We start from the raw sequence: 13,276 nt of genomic DNA, 5'->3' as shown, positions 1-13,276 counted from the left end.
CCTGTGGGCCTAAAGATTATTTGGCTGTATTTTCATACATTATCAGGATAGTTCAGGGATGATGCAGAAAGAAATTGTTCTATCATAGTCACAAACATTATTTCTATCTAAGGTAGCATTTTTTCCCTACAAGGATACACTTGTTTCACTAACTCCTTATTCTTTTCTTCTATGATGCTGCTTAGGTGGGTTAAAATGATGGTGTCACTGTGGCTGCTCCTTAAAAGGAACTGAACCAGAAGATGTTCTGACTTTCCCAGAATGACACAGGGAAGGAGATGCATGCCTCTAGGTTTTTAGTTCTTGACCAGCGTGATGGCCAACTTTACGTATTAACTTGGCTAAAATATAGCAGTACCCAGGTATTTAATCAAATAGTAATCTAGATATTGCCATGAAGGTATTTTGTAGATGTGGTTCACATGTACAATCAGTTGACTTTACATAAGAGAAATGACTCTCAATAGGTAGGGGGGCCTCATCTAATCAGTGATCAGTGAAGGACTTAAGAGCAAAAACAGATTTCTTGAGAAGAAATTCTGCCTCAAGACTGCAACATCAACTCCTGCCTGAGTTTCTGGCCTGCTGGCCCGCCCCACAAATTTCAGACTAGCCAGCTGCCGTAACTGTGTGAGCCAATGCCTTTATTTATTCCACAGAGATCATCTCATATATACAGTATATATCCGATTGGTTCTGTTTCTCCAGAGAACCCTAACTCATACAATCTGCTTTATAGACCAGAATAATTTTGAGCATATGTATGGTATATATTGCAAATTAGTTTGGCTTCCTCTCAGAATTTTATTAGTGTGGAATTTTAACTCTTTAGATACATGCTGTTTTGAAATCTGTTTAACATCTAAGAAGAAAAACACTGAGCAAAAACAATACATCACAGATGGCAATGGTTTATTCAAAAGGAGAATAATGAATGCATAGCACTGGAGAAGCACCTGAAACTCCCTGGAATCACCTCCTAAATAAACTGCCTGAGCACAAGTCTTAGTTCAAGCTCTGTTTTTTGGAAGCATCTAGGTTGAGACAATGACAGACATTTACTATCAAGGAATGGGTTCAGGCTGTGTGCAATGTCTCACACCACTAATCTCAGCACTTTGGGAGGCCGAAGTGGGAGGATCACTTAGGACATGAGTTTGAGATCAGTCTGGGCAACATAGCAAACCCTATCTCTACAAAGAAACAAAATTAGAAAAAAAAAAATTAGCCTGGCATGGTATCACATGCCTGTAGTCCTAGCTTCTCAGCTACTCAGGAAGCCATGAGTTCAAGGCTACAATGAGCTAGATAGTGCTACTGCACTCCAGCCTGGGCAACAAAGTAAGACACTGTCTCTTAAAAAAAAAAAAAAAAAAAGGTAGGGGTGGGGAATGCCCTGGCCTCAAGAAGCAATTGGACCTGTTGATTAGAAAGAATTCTGGCCGGGCGCAGTGGCTCAAGCCTGTAATCCCAGCACTTTGGGAGGTTGAGACGGGCGGATCACAAGGTCAGGAGATCGAGACCATCCTGGCTAATACGGTGAAACCCCGTCTCTACTAAAGAATACAAAAAACTAGCCGGGCGACGAGGCGGGTGCCTGTAGTCCCAGCTACTTGGGAGGCGGAGGCCGGAGAATGGCGTGAACCTGGGAGGCGGAGTTTGCAGTGAGCTGAGATCCGGCCACCGCACTCCAGCCTGGGCGACAGAGCCAGACTCCGTCTCAAAAAAAAAAAAAAGAAAGAAAGAATTCAAAATTAGTTACATCAAAATCATTTTTGAACAACAATGTTTTACAAACTTTAGTTTGGAGCTCTTTATATAAATAAATCTTATTCAGAAATCCAATGTACAAACAAAGAGAACTGGGCTTCCACTTGTATCCTTCTTCCAGAAAGTGCCTAAAATGTATTTGTGTTAGCATGCTAGTGCTGCCATGACAAAGTAGCACACACTGGGCGGTGGTGAGGTGCTTACACAGCAAGTGTGTTGTCTTACAGTTCTAGGGGTGGAAGCCTGAGATCAGGGTGTCAGCAGGGCTGGCTCCTTCTGCAGGCTGTGAGGGAAGGATCTGTGCCAGTCTCGTCTCCTTGGCTTATGCGTGGCCACCTTCTCCCTGTGTCTCCTTACTTTGTCTTCCTCTATCCCCGAGTCCAACTAGCACCATTTTATAAAGACACCGGTCATGTTGGATTAGAGCCCACTCTAACTGACTTCATTTTAACTTGATTACATCTTCAAAGGCCCGATCTCCAAATAAGGTCACATTCTGAGGTACTGGGGGTTAGGACTTCAATATATGAATTTGGGAGGGGACACAGTTCAACTCATAGTAGTATTTGAAGACTTTCAGATCACAGTTTGAAAACCACTATTCTCAGTTGGATAATTTTAAACAACTCCACCCATCAGATTAACATTTCGATTAAAGAGGAGAACTTTATTAAGATCCTTAGGGTAACTGTACTATTCAAACTTAAGCATTCTATATGAACAATGTGAACTTTTTTGAATAGTGGAAACAGTTTATATAGAAACGCCTGACCTCAAAATTCAATGGTTGTCTTGTGGCGTAGATCTGTTTGGGAAAAGTTTTGGCTAAGCCTGCAAAGCCTTACTCTTTCATACAGTTTCTTCTATGCCTGGTTGCTAGAACAGTTGGGTCTCCTATTAATCAGTAATACAGAATGCTTGATTGTGCCCCTCCCTACAGTTACTGTATAGGTTTATTATATGCCCCAAATAATTCCCAATCTTATCAGATTGTGACCTGACAAAACAAAATTTTAACAAGAAAAACTCAGAAAAAACATTAAAGGTTATTTTCAAATAAAAGAGTGAAAGAGGGAAATATCCTGAGCAGTTATTTTTTTAAAGATTTTACAAAGCCAAGAAGATAGTGCAGAGTTCCCATATACCCCATATCATTTCCCCTGTTATTAACATCTTACATTAGTATAATAAATGTATTACTATTAATACACCACTGTTTATACGTTCTTTTTTTGTTGTTGTTTTTGTTTTTGAGATGGAGTCTTGCTCATCGCCCAGGCTGGAGTGCAGTGGCGCGATCTCGGCTCACTGCAAGCTCTGCCTCCCGGGTTCACGCCATTCTCCTGTCTCAGCCTCCCGAGTAGCTGGGACTACAGGCGCCTGCCACCGCGCCTGGCTAATTTTTTGTATTTTTAGCAGAGACGGGTTTCACTGTGTTAGCCAAGATGGTCTCGATCTCCTGACCTTGTGATCCGCCTGCCTCGGCCTCCCAAAGTGCTGGGATTACAGGTGTGAACCACCGTGCCCGGCCTATACGTTCTTATTAATTAAAGTCCACTGTTTACTCAGGTTTCCTTCGTTCTATGAAATATTGTTTTCTGTTATAGGATCCCGTCCAAGACGCCACATTACATCTGGCTTTCTTGTCTCCTTAGGTTCCTTTTAACTTTGAGTTTCTCAGATTTTTCCTATTTTTGATGACCTTGACAGTTTTCATGAATATGGCTCAAATATTTTGTGGCTGTCCATCTCTTGGGATTTGTTTGATGTTTTGTGCATCATTAGACTGGAGTTATGGGTTTTTATGAGGAGTATCACAAAGGTAAAGTGCCATTTTCATCACATTATGTCAAGGGTACCTACCATTAACATGCTCTACCATTGTTGACGTTGACCTTGATCACCTGGCTGAGGTGGTATTTGTCAGATTTCTCCACCATAAAGCTACTCTTCTTTTCTCCCTCCTTTCCATAATGTACTCTTTGCAAGGCACCCAGTATACATATTCCTCACTTAAGGACTGGGGAGCTGTATTCCACCTTCTTGAGGGCAGAGCATCTACATAAACTATTTGGAATTTTTCTGCAAGGGAGATTTGTCTCCTCCTCCCTTTATTTATTCAATCATTTATGTCAGTATGAACTCCTGAATGTTTATAATTTATGGTATAATTCAATGTGGGTTGAGTATTCTGCTTGGGATAAGAAGTATTTTAGATTTTGGATTTTGGAATATTTGCATATATATGATGAGATATCTTGGAGATGGGGCCCAAGTCTAAACACAAAATTCATTTGTGTTTCATATACACCTTATACACATAGCCAGAAGGCAATTTTATACAATATTTAAAAATAATTTTGTGCATAAAAAAAAGTTTGTGTTACGTACTTAGGTGTGGAATTTTCTACTTGTGGCATCACATCAGCACTTATAAAGTTTCGGACTTGGTGCATTTCAGATTAGGATGTTCAACTTGTACGGTTTTATTTTACTGCTCAAATTGTTACAACTCTCACCATTGGGAGCTCTTTCAGTTGGCTCCTGTGTCCCTTTGACATATTCCCACCAGTGTAGGGTTTGTTTACTTAATTGTTCAATTGCAGCATACATGTACAATAGTATCAGAATTGTTAACCTGTGCCCCTGCAGGAAACGACATCAACCAGAGTACACTGCTCATGTAGAGTCTCTTTTGTCTTTAGTCTTTTTTTCTTTGCAATGTATTTAGTTTTCTTTATTTTTAATTTTTTAAAAATATATTCAAGGGGTACATGTGCAAGTTTGTTACACGGATATATTATGTAATGATGAGGTTTGGGCTTCTAGTGTACCCATCACCTGAACAGTGAGCATTGTACCCAATAGGTAATTGTTCGAACCTCCCCCCTCTCCTATCTTCCCCCCATTTTGTTGTCCACAGTGTCTATTATTTTTCTCTGCATGTCCATGTATACCCATTGTTTAGCTCCCACTTAAAAGTGAAAACATGTGGTACCTGATTTTCTGTTTCTGAGTTATTTCACTTAGGATAATAGCCTCTGGCTTCATCCACGTTGCTGCAAAAGACATAATTTCATTCTTTTTTATGGGTGCATAGTATTCCATGGTGTATATATACCACATATTTTTAATCCAATCATCTGTTGATGGATATTTAGGTTGATTCCATGACTTTGCTATTGTGAATAGTGCTGCGATACACATATGAATGCAGGTGTCTTTTTTTTTTTAATATATAAAATTCAGATCCTGTACAATTTTTTTTTTTTTTTGCTGGTATCTTTTTGATATAACATTTTTTTCCTTTGGATAAGTATTCAGTAGTGGGATTGCTGGGTTGAATATTAGTTTTATTCTTAGTTCTTTGAGAAATTGTCATACAGTTTTCATGGAGGATGTACTAATTTATATTCCTACCAACAGTGTATAAGCATTCCCTTTTCTCCACATGCTTATCAACATCTGTTATTTTTTGACTTCTTAACAATAGCCATTCAGATTGGTGTTGAGATCATATCTCATTGTGGTTTTAGTTTGCATTATCTCTGATGATTAGTAATGTTGAGCATTTTTTTGTGTGCTTATTGGCTGCTTGTATGTCTTCTTTAGAAAAATGTCTGTTCGTGTCTTTTGCCATGTGTCTTTTTAATTTTTTTCTTTTCTTGTTGAGCTATTTGAGTTTCTTATAGATTCTGGATATCAGTCCTTTGTTGGACACATAGTTTGCAAATACTTTCATTCTGTAGGTTGTTTGTTTACTCTGTTGACTATTTATTTTGCAGTGCAGAAGGTTTTTAATTTAATTAAGCCCCATTTGTCTCTTTTTTATTTTGTTGCATTTGCTTTTGAGGTCGTAGTCATAAATTATTTGCCTAGGCCATTGTCTAGAAGAGTTTTTCCTAGCTTTTCTTCTATGATTTTTCATACATTTAAGTATTTAATCCATCTTGAGTCAAAAATTTTGTTTATGGTGAGAGTTAGGGGTCCAGCTACATTCTTCTGCATATGGCGCTCCAATTTTCCCAGCACCATTTATTGAATAGGGTGTCCATTCCCTATTGTATATTTTTGTTGATTTTGTCAAAGATCAGTTGGTTGTAGGTATGTGGCTTTATTTCTGCATTCTCTTTCTGTTCCATTGATCTGTGTGTCTATTTTTGAACCAGTACCATGCTGCTTTGGTTACTATACCCCTGTAGAATAATTTGAAGTCAAGTAATGTGATACCTCCAGCTTTGTTTCTTGTTAATATTTTTTCTTTTTCTTTTCTTTTTTTTTTTTTTTGAGATAAGGTCTCACTCTGCTGTCCAGGCTGGAGTGCAGTGGCATGATCTTGGCTCACTGCAGCCTCAATTTCGCAGGCTCAAATGATCCTCCCATCTCAGACTGCCAAGTAGCTTGTACTACAAGTGAGTGCCACCAAGCCCCGCTGTTTTTTTTTTTATTATTATTTTTGTAGATATGGGTTCTCACCATGTGGTCCAGGCTTGTCTCAAACTCCTGAGCTCAAGCAATCATCCTGCCTCAGCCTCCCAAACTGCTGAGATTACAGTAGGTGTGGGCCATACCTGGCCTAGCTTTTTTTTTTTTTTTTTTTTTTTTTGCTTAGAATTGCTTTGGCTATTCAGGCTTTTGTGTGGTTCCATATGAATTTTAGGATTGGGTTTTCTAATTCTGTGAAAAGTTATATTGGTAATTTGACAGGCAATGCTTTGACTCTGTTGATTGCTTTGGGCAGTATGGTCATTTTAGTGATATTAATTCTTCCAATCCATGAGCATGTTTATCCATTTGTTTGTGTCATATAATTTCTTCCATTAGTGTTTTACGGTTCTTCTTGAAGAGACCTTTCATCTTCTTGGTTAGATGTATTCGTAGGTATTTTATTTTATTTTATTTATTTATTTATTTATTTTTGAGACGGAGTCTCGCTCTGTCACGTTATTTATTTATTTATTTATTTTTGAGACGGAGTCTCGCTCTGTTACCCAGGCTGGAGTGAAGTGGCCGAATCTCAGCTCACTGCAAGCTCCGCCTCCCGGGTTCCCGCCATTCTCCTGCCTCAGCCTCCCGAGTAGCTGGGACTACAGGTGCCTGCCACCTCGCCTGGCTAGTTTTTTGTATTGTTAGTAGAAATGGGGTTTCACCGTGTTAGCCAGGATGGTCTCGATCTCCTGACCTCGTATCCTGACCTCGTGATCCGCCCGTCTCGGCCTCCCAAAGTGCTGGGATTACAGGCTTGAGCCACCGCACCCGGCCAGTATTTTGTTTTTGTGAATGGCTATTGTAAGTTGGAATGACTTCTTTATTTTGTTCTCAGTTTGATCATTATTGGTGTATAGAAATGCTACTCATTTTTGTACATTGTGTATCCTGGAACTTTACTGAAATCATTTATCAAGTCTAGGAGCATTTTGGAGAAGTCTTGAGGTTTACATGTCGTCAATAAACAGAGATCATTTGACTTTCTCTTTTCCAATTTGGATGCCTTTTGTTTCTTTTCCCTAATTGCTATGGCTGGACTTCCAGTAGTATGTTGACTAGGATGTATTTACTCTTACAAATTCTATTCATTTCCAAAGTTACTTAGGTCAGAACCCCCTCTACTGCCCATCCTCTTCAGTGAGGTTGTTTTGTACATTTATAATACAGTTTCATTGTCTTGTCACTGTATGCATTCTGTCCTGTTATCCTCCAACATCCTAAATGACTTTTTTTTTTCATTTGCCTATATTAAAGTTCACCCTTTCTGCTAGAAACTTCTACAGTTTTCACTAATGCATAGTAATCAGGTAGCCACCGTTAGAGCATCAGACAGAATAGTTTCATCATTCCCCCAAATCCCCTGCACTTCACTTGTTCAGCCCTCCTCTCTCCTCACAAACCCCTGACAACCACGAATCTTTTTACTGTCTCTAGTTTTACCTTTTCAGGAATGCCATATAGTTAGAATTATATAACATGTAGTATTTTCTTTTTTCTTTTGTTTTTTTTTTTGAGACGGAGTCTCACTCTCGCCTAGGCTGGAGTGCGGTAGCGCGATCTTGGCTCACTGCAAGCTCCGCCTGCCGGGTTCACGCCATTTCTCCTGCCTCAGCCTCCCGAGTAGCTGGGACTGCAGGCGCGCACCACCATGCGCTGCTAATTTTTTTAAAATTTACTTTTTAGTAGAGACGGGGTTTCACTGTGTTAGCCAAGATGGTCTCAATCTCCTGACCTCGTGATCCGCCCGCCTCGGCCTCCCAAAGTGCCCAAAGTGCTGGGATTACAGGCGTGAGCCACCACGCCCAGCCAGCATGTAGTATTTTTAAACTGGCTTCTTTCACTTAGCAATATGCATTTAAGGTTTATCCATATCTTTTTTGGCTTGATTTTTTTTAATTGCCAAAAAAATACGCCATCATGTGGATATACCATAGTTTATGTGCCTATTGAAGGACATCTTGGTTACTTCAATTTGAGAGTTACAAATAATACTAATGACACTGATTAAAACAGTGATAGAGTGGCACAAAATTGCCTACACAAAATTGGAATAGGTCAGATATAGATAATTATATGAAATAAAGGTCACATGTGCTGGAATCCCAGCACTTTGGGCGGCTGAGATGGGAGGATTGCTTGAGCTCAGGAGTTGGAGACTAGCCTGGGCAACACAGAGAGACCTCATCTCTACTAAAAATCACAAATATTAGCCAGGCATGCTGGTACATGCCTGTAGTCCCAGCTAGTCACGAGGCAGAAGCAGGAGGATCACGAGCCCAGGAGATCCAGGTTGCAGTGAGCTGTGATCATATACTGAACTCCAGCCTGGGCAACAGAGTGAGACCTTGTCTCAAAAAAAAATTATTGGCCAGGTGTGGTGGCTCACGCCTGTAATTCCAGCACTTTGGGATGCCAGGCGGGTGGATCGCCTAAGGTCGGAAGTTCGAGACCAGCCTGACCAACATAGAGAAACCCCCGTCTCTACTAAAAATACAAAATTAGCCGGGTGTGGTGGAGCATGCCTGTAATTCCAGCTACTTGAGGCTGAGGCAGAAGAATCACTTGAACCCAGAAGGTGGAGGTTGCAGTGAGCCGAGATCATGCCGTTGCACTCCAGCCTGGGCAACAAGAGTGAAACTCTGTCTCGAAAAAAAAAAAAAAGTCACGGCCGGGCGCGGTGGCTCAAGCCTGTAATCCCAGCACTTTGGGAGGCCGAGTCGGGTGGATCACGAGGTCAGGAGATCGAGACCATCCTGGCTAACACGGTGAAACCCCGTCTCTACTAAAAATACAAAAAAACTAGCTGGCGAGGTGGTGGGCGCCTGTAGTCCCAGCTGCTCGGGAGGCTGAGGCAGGAGAATGGCGTGAACCCGGGAGGCGGAGCTTGCAGTGAGCTGAGATCCGGCCACAGCACTCCAGCCTGGGCGACAGAGCGAGACTCCGTCTCAAAAAAAAAAAAAAAAAGTCACAAGGATATATTTTTAAATTAGTATGTGGTGGCTGGGTGCGGTGGCTCATGCCTGTAATCTCAGCACTTTGGGAGGCCGAGGCGGGCGGATCACAAGGTCAGGAGATCGAGACCATCCTGGCTAACATGGTGAAACCCCGTCTCTGCTAAAAACACAAAAAATTAGCCGGGTGTAGTGGCGGACGCCTGTAGTCCCAGCTACTCAGGGAGGCTGAGGCAGGAGAATGTTGTGAACCCGGGAGGCGGAGCTTGCAGTGAGCCGAGATCGTGCCACTGCACTCCAGTCTGGGCAACAGAGTGAGACTCCGTCTCGAAAAAAAAAAAAAAAATTAGTGTATGGTAAAGTAGCAACTTCAATTATTGAATATGTCATTTTCATTACATGTTGCCTGCCACTTACTCAGTGTTCTTCATGCATTCAGATGATTTATAATAACTAATCACCTATATTTAAATCACTTGGGTCTATCAAAAAAGGTATTACTTGTCATAATTTTTTAATTATGCAAATCTGAATGGTAGGCTTGAATTTTATGGCTCATTTCCACATAGTTTTATTCCTTTTCCATTGATGACTTAGTTTTTTTTGAGGGCCATCTTGATTTCCCCTTAGGAAAAACCCAGTATAACAGCATTTCTTTCGTTTCACAATAAATGGTACAATTAAGATTTAATAAGAAGCACACTAGTAAGAGAATTGAAAGCTACTCTGAACCTGTAAATGAAATGTTACACTTTAAAATTGTTCACATGTTGCAACCCACAGCCTTAAAAGGCTACCATATGTAAACTTAATTTAAGATGGAGCTTTTTAAAATAACATAATCCTCTTGTTACATTGAACCTCTTCCTTGTCATGTGTCCACCAAAAAAGCTCATTTTATCTAAAAAAGAAAGGCTCACAGATGCTTCAAGAAAGAAAAGGGGAATTTTCAGCACATGTGCTTTACAAAGAACATCCTGTATAAGCATTCAAGGGTGAGGAGAAGACTTTACTCTCCTTAATACATGTCCTACCTACTTCTCCCACTTTTTTTTCTTTTTCTTTTTTTTTTGAGATGGAGTCTCTCTCTGTTGGCCAGGCTGAAATGCAGTGGCACGATCTCGGCTCACTGCAACCTCCGCCTCCCGGATTCAAACAATTCTTCTGCCTCAGCCTCCTGAGTAGCTGGGACTACAGGCACACACCACCACGCCTGGCTAATTTTTGTATTTTTAGTAGAGATGGGGTTTCACCATGTTGGTCAGGCTGGTCTTGAACTCCTGACCTCGTGATCTGCCTGCCTCGGCCTCCCAAAGTGCTAGGATTACAGGCATGAGCCACTGTGTCTGGTCCTCTCCCAATTTTCATAGCCTCACAAAGATGCACGTTTAGGAAGTGATTTGTCCATCACATATGAATTGATTTTTAATAAATATGTAACTTTAAACGATGCTTTAAAAAACTAATACTTACTAGAATTTGGGCCTTCTAACTTTTTTCAAATTTAGAAATATCATCAACGTTTTTGAAATTTAGAAATACCATTTCAAAGACTGAAACAGAGGGTATATTTAAAGGTGATTTGCATCTACAGCCATACCACTCTCAACAGGCTTCTCATTTTAATTGAGATTAATTGCTTTTCTGAATGGTGGGTTGGAATCGCAATTTAGTGTAGAACTGTGAGCCTTGCTGAGGCTGCTGAAAATGACCTATTGGTATCAGTTGACTATAAGAAAGAGGAGTTGGCTGGGCACGGTGGCTCAAGCCTGTAATCCCAGCACTTTGGGAGGCCGAGACGGGCGGATCACGAGGTCAGGAGATCGAGACCATCCTGGCTAACACGGTGAAACCCCGTCTCTACTAAAAAATACAAAAAACTAGCCGGGCGAGGTGGCGGGCGCCTGTAGTCCCAGCTACTCGGGAGGCTGAGGCAGGAGAATGGCATAAACCCGGGAGGCGGAGCTTGCAGTGAGCTGAGATCCGGCCACTGCACTCCAGCCTGGGCAACAGAGCCAGACTCCGTCTCAAAAAAAAAAAAAAAGAAAAGAAAGAGGAGTGACTTTGCTCCAGCGTGGATTTCTGGAAATTATATGTTTAAGTGCCTAAGGCTTGAAAGGTTTCTGATAACCTGGACTGTAAGTAGATTCATATTATAGAAACCTTTTCTATCCATCCTGTTCTTTACATCCAAGTCCAGAGGGCCTAATCATGGGATGAAGCAGAGAAATAACCAAGTGCTTGCAAACATTATGGAGATCAGAAATTGCAGGAAATCCAGAACGCTCAAAGTCTTGACATTCAGAGGGTGGCCCAGAATTTATGCTCTAAATGCAGAACGTGTCTGGAGACAATTTATTATCCATAGGTCTCAGTCATTGAGACAATATATTATCCTAATCAGTACGACTTCTAATAATGGGGTAGATGATATTTTAACATATTTTGAAAGGAAGTAGAAGGATCTTCTAGAGGTAATTATTTTAGAGAGATGGCTAATTATCTCATGTTTAAAGATCTCCAGAAAGATGACTTTATTAACCTTGAGCGTTAAATTTCTTTTTCTACATTTTTTAGAATATAACCTGAATAGTAGTGGCCACATATAATGTCTGTCAGGATGACATTAAATCACATTTCTTCCAGAATGGCATTCATTTGCTCAGAATGTATAACCAAGGATACACATAAACACATGCATGCACGCAAGCACGCATGCACTAAAGCAGAGATTAAGACCAGCATGGAGGCCGGGCGCGGTGGCTCAAGCCTGTAATCCCAGCACTTTGGGAGGCCAAGACGGGCGGATCACGAGGTCAGGAGATCGAGACCATCCTGGCTAACACGGTGAAACCCCGTCTCTACTAAAAATACAAAAAACTAGCTGGGCGAGGTGGCGGGCGCCTGTAGTCCCAGCTGCTCGGGAGGCTGAGGCAGGAGAATGGCGTGAACCCGGGAGGCGGAGCTTGCAGTGAGCTGAGATCCGGCCACTGCACTCCAGTCCGGGCGACAGAGCGAGACACCGCCTCAAAAAAAAAAAAAAAAAAGACCAGCATGGAATAACAGACTTGCTGTCCTGAGTTGATATCATTTCATTCTAAAGCAGAGAAATTTGATGGTTTTGATGTTTTGATGTTTTAGGTAGTCCATCATAGCTTTGTGTCTGGTAAGTGTATTATTTGCTTTAGACTTTATGAAATACTAGAAATACCTTATGGGTCTTCAGTTTTTTCCTTGTAGACCCCTAGATGTCCCAGGATCTGAGGCTGAAACCCATTGATTTACAGAATGGTGACAACAGAGTCACTGCTTGTACATTATGGTCATTTCAGGCACTATGGTAACTGAGTTGAATCTCGGCAAAGATGATCCAGATAATCAACATATATTTGCATTTGAAGACGGATCATAATCCAATAATGTTTGCCACAATCAATTAAATCTTTTTGTATAAAAATGGCCCAAATATGCAGCTGGATGTGGTGGCTCATCCCTGTAATCTTAGCACTTTGGGAGGCCCAGCAGGTGGATCGCTTGAACCTATGAGTTTAAGCCAGCCTGGGCAACATGGTGAAGCCCTGTCTCTACCAAAAATACAAAAATTAGCCAGTCTCATAACCTGGTCTCAAAATAGGTAAATAGATAAAAATTAAAAAAAAAAAAAACATAAAATATAAGTTTAAAAAAGAATGGCCCAAATAATGAGTTTTACATTTTTTTAAAGAACCACACATATGGTATGAATTGAAGCGGCCCGGAAAGGTCCAGTTGCCTCAAAATTCCTCCCTTTACCAAACCTACTTAATACCATCTACTTCCTTCTCCCCAGTGTGGTCTCCAGAAGGGCACTGTTTAAGATCCATTTTCCATTAAGAGGGAAGAGAGGGCCTTGCACTGGACACCTATTAGATTTGGCACCCAGTTCCCCTTTTCTACAAACCTCTCCCTTCCCTGCTCATCCACATGGTCACAGGTAGGCTTCCAAGCAGCCATGGTTATATATTGTGGAGTCCTAATTAGGGAAAAGGAGTCAGACTGGTAGGATGAAGGGAAAGCAAAGAGATAAA

Source organism: Trachypithecus francoisi, unplaced genomic scaffold, assembly GCF_009764315.1.
Source record: "Trachypithecus francoisi isolate TF-2019V2 unplaced genomic scaffold, Tfra_2.0 Lachesis_group15, whole genome shotgun sequence".
In the NCBI taxonomy this organism is placed as follows: domain Eukaryota; kingdom Metazoa; phylum Chordata; class Mammalia; order Primates; family Cercopithecidae; genus Trachypithecus; species Trachypithecus francoisi.
Note: the sequence above shows the minus strand (reverse complement) of the source record.